Source organism: Talpa europaea (genome assembly GCF_964194135.1).
Source record: "Talpa europaea genome assembly, chromosome: 8".
In the NCBI taxonomy this organism is placed as follows: Eukaryota; Metazoa; Chordata; class Mammalia; order Eulipotyphla; family Talpidae; genus Talpa; species Talpa europaea.
This window is the reverse complement of record NC_140075.1, coordinates 71,004,877-71,011,921: the sequence shown is the minus strand read 5'-3', so window position 1 is coordinate 71,011,921 and position 7,045 is coordinate 71,004,877.

Genomic DNA, 7,045 nt, shown 5'->3' with positions numbered 1-7,045 from the left:
GCTGGTACGTCACTATGTTTTTTTTTTTTTCTCAATGGTTAAATATTAATCTAGTTTTTATATTTCTGAAGTGATTGCTGTGGACAGATGCAGTCAGTATATATACATATATAAATATTTTAAAATTTATTTATTTATGCATACAAGAACTGGGGTACAGGCCAGAGGTGTGGGGAGTGAGAGGGTTGATTCACCAGAGACAGAGTGGGGAACAGAACAGGCAGACTGACTGAAATACACTGCTGAGGGGAGCAGCGGGCAAGTCAGGCGAGGTCTGCTGTGCCATGTGGGTATCTCCCTGGCCAGGGCTCAAACTCATGCTGCAGTGGCTGCAGATAGCTTCATAAGTTGCTTCTTAACTCCTTGCAACACCAGGGAGACCCAACTTTAACATATCTTTACTTAAATATTTCTAATTAGACCTACTTTAACATGCCTTCCAGAGTAAGTTTTGTTAATTTTAAAGATGTACATATTTTTGGCTTTAAATTTTAAAAACTAGAACTTCTTGTAGTCCAGGGTACTAAGTAATATATAAAACTTTGGTATTTTTATTTATTTTATTTTTTTAAAGATTTGTTTATTTATGCATACAAGAACTGGGGTACAGGCCAGAAGCGTGGAGGGGGGTGAGAGGATTTACCAGAGACAGAGCGGGAATAGAGTAGGCAGACTGACGAAATACACTGCTGAGGGGAGCAGCAGGCGCGGCAGGAGAAGTCTGCGTGCCATGTGGGACCCTCGCCGGCGGCCGGGGATCGAACTGGCGCTGAAGAGGCTGTGGGCAGCTTCACAGCTCAGCGCTCAACCGCTGTGCCACCAGGGGAGGCCCCCAACTTTGGTATTTTTAAAGAGTCAATGGATATCATTAGTATTAGGGATGTTGAGCATAATATGTAATTATTTAGTTTTGAAGTAGTTAAAAATGGATGGATATGGTTATGTCTGAACTGTATTCATACTATCTTGAAATAATAATTATGTGAATTTAACTTTGGACTTGTTCAATTAATGTTCAGATTTGATTTCCCCCCTTGAGCCTTCCATAGAGAACCACTCACAAGTGGATGGCTAGTATCTGAATCACCGGTGAGTTGAAGACAGCAAAAAGTTAAGAATCACTAGTTAGCTGACATCCAGGTTACCACTCCTATCCTAGCCCTCTTCTCAGAAAACTTTATTTCATTCTTGCTATTCACTGAAATCTGTTATTTTGCTGATGATTGTTGTGAAACACCAACCTGTGAGATAACGGGAAGATGTTTAACCTGTCAGGGAATCTGGAACAGAGTCAAAAAGAAAAATGGGAACCTCACCTTTGAGTGGTTCAGCAGGGAGGCATATTTTCACCAACTGATGCAATTGTCTGTTTTTTTCAGTAAATAACAAATGAGGAGATCATTCAGCATTATCTGTTCACAGTGAGGTATTTATTAGACAATTCTCCCTAGATCTCTTACCCATCTCTCTGTCTTAGAAGCAGAGGTAGTGACAGCCTTTATTCTGTGGTATTTTTCAAGTATGTTTGCTTGGTAGAGAAGAGATAGTGTCTCCCTGCACAATGAAGGGCAGGTTTACTTAGCGCCTTGGAAGATGGTATCTCTTTCTGGAACAAAGGACACTAGAAAATATTTGGGTTCCCTATGCTCCAGATTCCTCTCCTGTAATGCATCCCTCTGCATTTTTTTTTTTTAAGATTTATTTATTTATTTATTTATACAAGCACCTGATCCAGTCAGAGGCACGGGAGGGTGAAAGAATTCACCAGAACCTGAGCGGAGAGTAGAGTAGGCAGAGTGACGAAGTACACTGCTGAGGGGAGCAGTGGGAGGTAGGAGAGGTCTGAGTGCCATGTGGGACCCTCGCCTGGCGGCCAGGGATCGAACCAGTGCTGCAGAGGCTGTGGGCAGCTATGCAACCCAGCGCTCAACCGCTGTGCCAACGGGGAAGCCCTGCATCCGTCTGCATTTACAGGTATTAACTGAACTCTGTGTTGTCCTATTGAAACTGGGGTAACTTGGGTTTGGGAACCAGAAAAAGAAAATGATACTTTGTCTATTGCAAAGTTTTATTTGTGTTTGACCCTGGAATCTCCTGTCCAGTGCCAGCACCCGCAAAACTTCTAGACTAGGTAGTAACTTGCAAGTAGGGTAATGCCTCAGACCCTTCACTGTTCATGAAGGTTTTGGTGATGAGGATGGGGTGCTGATGGAGACAGGGTCTTCTGGAAGTGAAAGGGTAATGACCCCAACATGCAAGCAGAGTTGAGACAACTCCCTGCTATCCAGTAGTAAATGCTTTTGCCCAGAATTGAGTGGATTAGGTGAATAAGGTTTACCCACTATCCTATTTTGTTAAGTAATGCTAGAGATTTAGCAGTGAGAGGTAGGATTGAAAAAAGCTGCCTTAGATGTTGGTCACTTCTCTGAGCAGGTAAAAGAAGGAATCTTGTGATAATGGGTCAACTTTATTTTAAGTTTTTTAATATTTATTTTTATTTATGCATACAAGAATGGGGATGTAGTACAGAGGTGTGTGTGTGGGGGGGGGGCTAGTGGGGGGTGAGCGGATTTACCAGAGACAGAGTGGAGAGCAGAACTGGTGGATCACTGCTGAGAGAAGCAGCAGGCGAGACAGGAGAGGTCTGCTGTGCCGTGTGGATTAGCTCCCTGGCCAGGGATTGAACTCATGCTGCCATGGCTAGTGATAGCTCCATATTGTTGAGACTTTATATTCCTGTGCGACCAGGGAAACCCATAATGGGACAACTTTAAAGATGATGTGGCTGTGACTGCTAAGCCCAAGAATCCCCAAAACTGAAATAAATGGTGTTAGCAGTGAGGGACATGTTTTTCAATACAAAACTTTCCATGGCTTGAAAACATCAGAAGTTAATTTGGCTAAGTCATGATGGGGTGGTCACTGAAATTGAATGCAAACCTTCTTGGTTCAGAGATACTCTCTCCCTTGGTGTCTCCTCTCCCCTTTCTACCTTGACTTTCTACCTTGACTCAGTTTCGTTAAAGTGAGAGATGATTAAGGCCAGTACCTGAGTATGCTGGGGAACTCTGTAGAAGGGAGAGATTCAAACTTTATGGCTTCATTGGAGGTGGCCACCCAAGTCATTATCCTACAAAGTCCCTTGGGAGGAGAGGGCACCAGAATTCAACTGATTTGGGGAGTTTTTGTGGTGGAGAAGAAATTACAGTGACCCTGTCTGGGTCACTCAGGTAGATACTCATAGAAAGGGCCAGTTCTCTGACATCAAGTTGCTGTTCACATCACAAGGGTTTCACCAGATTGTTGCCACTACTGCCTGGGGCCATCATTGTACCTATTAAGGCCACACATCTGTGCTCAGCCAGGCACGAAGTCAGGGAACCAGTTTCTGATGCAGAGGCTGCCTCTGCAAGCCACAGGTGAGATGCCTGCCAATGTTATTTCAGGAAGGGGGTCACTCCACCTCCTTGCTCTTAGCAGATGGAATACGTCAAACTTTTGTCCTTTCAGGGCCCTCTGTGTTGCCTCACTGCTTTCTGCACTCTCTTAATTTACCATGTTCTAGTCAAATCAGCTAATTCCAGCCACACTATTGGGGCCCTCGAAACTAATCCTTGTCACTTTTTCAGCTTTCTGGACCATTTGCAGCTTGACAGTAATGAGCTTTTTTCTTTCTTTCCTTTTTTTAATCATAAAAGCTACTCAACAATGTGCTGATAGTTGAGATTTCTGATAAACATTTTATGCTCTCTACCATTCACAGGCCTCTGATATTATGGAGTATTGGAACGGCCACTTCCAAAAATCAGTTCATATATAGATTTTTAACTCTAGTTCCTCTGGTGCTTGTAACAGTTCTGGTCTACACACCTCAATGAAGCAGTCTGGTCATTGCATTCAGGAAGGGATGAGCTCTTAGCTACTTCTTGCATAACAGTGAGGATGAGCTTATATTATTTTAGAAATTGGAATTCCTCCTTGGCTGATCCTAGGCATGATGCTTTTCTGTTCACTAATGGCAATTGTAGGCTGATAAGTTGGTGGCCTGGCCCAAAGGGAGCCTTGGGCTTTCAAACTGGCTCAGCCACCTGGATTCCGTTGTTGGATTGTTAGAGCCCCTTATCATAAGGCTAATCACCACTTGGTTGAGCACACCACCTTGTGAGTCACCCAAGTGTTTCCTGTAGGCCAAACTGGGTGGTGAGGGGGAACAACATGACACCCCATATTACCCTCAATATACCATTTTGGTATGTGGAATATTTTGAGCTGAAGGCATGTGGGTTATTTTGAGCTGAAGGTAATTAAGACCCAGCAGACTCAGAGAAAACTGCTTATCTCTCCCAACTCCTAAAATAATTTATTATTAAAAAAAATATTTATGCATACAAGAACTGGGGGGCAGGCCAGAAGTATGGTGGGTGAGAGGATTCACCAGAGACAGAGTGGGGAACAGAATAGGCAGATTGACTGAAATACACTGCTGAGGAAAGCAGTGGGTGAGACAGGAGAGGTCTGCTGCGCCATGAGGAGTAGCTCCCTGGATGGGGATCAAACTTATGCTACAGTGGCTGGCGATAGCTTGATAGCACTGAGATACCAGGGAGGACCCCAGAGAAAACTTTTATGTTTGAAAGACTTATGCATGACATGGCATGGCAAACATTTGTTTACCACACATTTGCTCATCTCATCTTCCTGTGAATTGTCTTACTCCTCTTTGAAGCCCCAGACCCCTATTTCTTTCTCTTTTAGCTCAGGATGATATATACAAGCCTCCAATTGCCTGACAGTCTTTGGGTTTCATATATTTGGGGTTCTCAAATGTTTGAAACTTGTTTTTCTCCTGTTAGTCTGTCTTAGACCAAAGTACCTAGAGGGAAAGCATCTGTCCCCATACAGTGGCATAATGTGGTTTAGAAAATGTCTCCTCTTCTTTACACCTGGTTCTTCTCAATAAAATGTTTGAATTTGAGTAGAGATGTTGGAAAAAAGGTGAAGTTATCACAACTATAATGTGACAAGCTGATTTTGTGGTGATGGAGAGAGTAATAATTCCAACACTTGAGGCAAAAATACTGTAGACTCTTGGGACAGGGTGGAAGGAACTCTAAAGATAGTTTGTCTTTCAGAGCTACCTTGGATCCTTCCTCAGGAGAGCAAATACCCTGGCGTGGCTTCACAAACTGTTACGGGCACCTTAAAGGCAGCTGGCTGCTGAATCTGCCGTTCTCTGCCCTGGACAGTTCTGACCATGATTTTGATTGCCATTGCCCTTGACTTTGCCAAGAAATCTATCAGATAGAGAATAGCCTCAGTTTCTGCATCTCCCATGCAAAACACCGGTTAAGAGTATATTCTATTTCTGCAGTTATCTATTGCTCAGTTATCCATGGGGGAGGGGAATGGATGCCACCTTTCTCCTGGCATGGACAAATAAGACAGTTTGGATCTCAGCTCTTGAGCAATCCCTCTAAAATCAGGCACTAGATTCAATTATTCAAACTGAACTGGAAGCCTATCCAAAGTTTACCAGTTTGTCAGGAGGCTCCACTGAGGAACTGTTAACCTATGCCTGTGGGTCCCACTTGAAGAGGCCAACAATTACAATATAAACAACATTTTCATTCCAGGGACATCTATGTGCCTTCAGGATTTTACTTCTTGGTGGAAGCCGAGAGTTAACTTGCCTCTCTGAAGAATTCTCTTAGAGGCAATCATAAGGGATCTTTGAGTGTTTGAGGAATCGCCACTGATAGATCATGTGGCCCTCAGATGACCACAGAGATCGCTCCAAAATGAAGTTCTCCAGAAGGGTAAGTAATTAATTATTTATGCCCCATTGCTGGCTGAACACTGGAATTATCCAATAGAAAAGGTGGTAAAAAATTTGCCCCTGATTTTAGCTGAAGTTATCAATAACCACGTGGTCCTTGAAGGATTCCAGGCCAGCCTCAGCTTATTGGCCAGTGTTGTTATGGATGAGAAGATTGCCCTAGACTTCTTCCAGATGGGCCAAGTGGAGTCTGTGCAATTCCTACCACAGAGCCTGAATTAGCACATCAGGCCAAGTAGAAAGGTCAATACTAAAGAGAAAGCTGCTAGGTTTTCTAAAGTAGACCCGGATGGTTTATGGAGTTTGTTAAGCTATTTGTGTCTAGGATGCTTGGGGCCATGGTTGAGATCAATACAGGATCTTCCCACCCTGCTATTTGGAGCCCTCTTGCCAGGGACCTTAATTAAATACCATGTGAAGCAAGTTGATTTGGTCCTAGCCTCTGTGGGTCAGATTAGAGCGGCTGCCGAAGTGGCATACTCAGCTGTGGAAACTAGTGTGGGCAGGGAGATAGTGCTGGGAGATAGTTCTCTGTGGGTCTCCCATAGTCCTGCCTGTTTTGTTAGCAGTGGCACTGGTTGTCTTTGTTTCAAGGATGTCTATAGAGGGGCCAACTTCAGTAGGTGCTGTGCCTCCTTTCAGAGTAAAGGATAAGTTTGTTGGAAGCCTTGGAAGATAAAGTGTTTACTTCTCGAGCAAAGGGTAGATGTGCTAATTCTCCAGTATAAAAAGATTTGGGTTCTCAAAGGACACAGAAACATTAATTCCAAAGAGCACCTGCACCCCTGTGTTTATAGCAGCTCTATTTACAATAGCTAAGCTTTGGAAACAACCCAAATGCCCAAAAACAGATGACTGGTCAAGAAGATGTGGTTCATATACACAATGGAATATTACTCAGCAATCAAAAAAGATAAACACATGCAATTTGCAAAAACATGGATGGAGTTGGAAGGGATCATGCTCAGCAAAATAAGCCAGAAAGAAAAAGAAAAATACCAGATGGTCTCACTCATAGCAGGAATCTAGAAAACTTAAATAAGGGACCAGGAAAAAGAATAACTATAAGAAAGAAAAAGTCAAAATCAACAAACAGCTATGAACCAGAGACACTCTATGGGGGGGTGGTGGGGAAAGACACACTATGGGGTCAAAATAAGGGGGTTGCAATTGTATGGGGAATATAAAAATAAAATTAAAAAAAAAGAT